Source organism: Mandrillus leucophaeus, unplaced genomic scaffold, assembly GCF_000951045.1.
Source record: "Mandrillus leucophaeus isolate KB7577 unplaced genomic scaffold, Mleu.le_1.0 Scaffold646, whole genome shotgun sequence".
Classification (NCBI taxonomy): Eukaryota; Metazoa; Chordata; class Mammalia; order Primates; family Cercopithecidae; genus Mandrillus; species Mandrillus leucophaeus.
Genome location: NW_012106986.1, coordinates 385,483 through 387,355, shown reverse-complemented (window position 1 = coordinate 387,355; position 1,873 = coordinate 385,483).

Genomic DNA, 1,873 nt, shown 5'->3' with positions numbered 1-1,873 from the left:
AAAATACAAAAAATTAGCCTGGCATGGTGACATGTGCCTGTAGTCCCAGCTACTCAGGAGGCTGAGGCAGGAGAATCGCTTGAACCCGAGAGGTGGAGGTTGCAGTGAGCCGAGCCCAGGCCACTGCACTCCAGCCTAGGCAACAGAGTGAGATACCGACTCAAAAAAAAAAAAAAAAGTTTTAAATTCCTGCCTTCTCCATCTCCATGCCCCTTGGCAATCTCCACCAAGAGGAGCTTCTCCACCAAGAAGGAGAGTTGGTTTCTCCACCCTTTGGATGGGGTTTGGATATGTGATTTACTTTTGTCAATGAGACAGCAGAAAAGGTCCCAAATGTGCACTGGGACTTGCCTCTTTCATGGTACTGGGAGCCCTTCCTTGATATGCTTATACGTAGGCTAGCCTGCTGAAGGATGAGACATGTGACCCAATTGTCTTTCCATTGTTTCTGCCACTTCTCAATTGTATGCGTGAGGCCATCCTGGATCATTCCACACCAGGGGATTGACCAGCTGTCTGCAGAGACGTGGGAAGTCCAGTAGAGCCAAAACCAGAAGAATCACTCAGCTGACCTACAGAATCATGAACTAAATAAACAATTGCTGGCTGGGCGCGGTGTCTCACGCCTATAATTCCAGCACTTTGGGAGGCCGAGGTGGGCAGATCACCTGAGGTCAGGAGTTCGAGACCAGCCTGACTGACATGGAGAAACCCCATCTCTACTAAAAATGCAAAATGTGCCACCATGCCCAGCTACTCGGGAGGCTGAGGCAGGAGAATTGCTTGAACTCAGGAGGCGGAGGTTGTGGTGAGCCGAGATCGTGCCATTGCACTCCAGCCTGGGGCACAAGAGTAAAACTCATGTCTAAAAAAAAAAAAAAAAAAAAAAAAAAGATTGCTATTGGCCTCTAAGTCTGGGAGGTAGTTTGTTACATAACACTAGCTAATAGATACATTGGCCAAAAGTTCAAGAAGGATAACTATTCTTTCTTCTTATATTGCTCCTTCTCTTGTCCTTGAAGTCAGTTTGAGTCAACCTAGTGGGATTGATGGGGAGAGACTGTCATATGTGCACTCTGGCCTCTGCTGAAACATCGTCGGGTCCTGGATGGTCACCATTGATAAGTCATTCCCCATCCCCTTTAGCCAAGGCCCCTCAGGTCCATCAGCTCTGTGCTACATCCAGACCACTCAAATTTGACAATGGAGTTTGGGGAATCTCAGGGAGCTGGTTGGGTCCCAGGCTACCTCCAAATATCACAAGCCAATGCATTGCTCCCACAGAAGATGGGGGGAAGGAGACATAAAGACTACCAGAGACTGAGAGAGGGCCACTGTGGAGAGAGCATAAAGCATAAAGAAAGGGAGTGTGGACCGGCAGAAGTCAGGTGGAATTGCCTTTGAGGAGCAAGGCTGTCGGTGGACAGGTGGAGGTGGAGGGAACAGTTGCTTTCCATTATAATTCCATAGAATTTTATTTTTAATGGAGTCTCACTCTGTTGCCCAGGCTGGGGTGCAGTAGTGCGATCTCAGCTCACTGCAACTTCCACCTGCCAGGTTCAAGCGCTTCTCGTGCCTCAGCCTCCTGAGTAGCTGGGATTACAGGTGCACACCACTACGCCTGACTAATTTTTGTATTTTTTGTAAAGATGGAGTTTCACCATATTGGCCAGGCTGGTCTCGAACTCCTGACTTAAGGTGATCCACCCACCTCAGTCTCCCAAAGTGTTGGGATTACAGGTGTAAGCCACCATGCCTAGTCAATTCAACAGAATTTGTAAAAGGAAATGAAACCAGATATCTAGCATGCTGCCTTCTGCTTGAGTGGCTGCTTAGCCTCATTAGAGCTTTGTCTAAGGGTGTCTCCTCACCA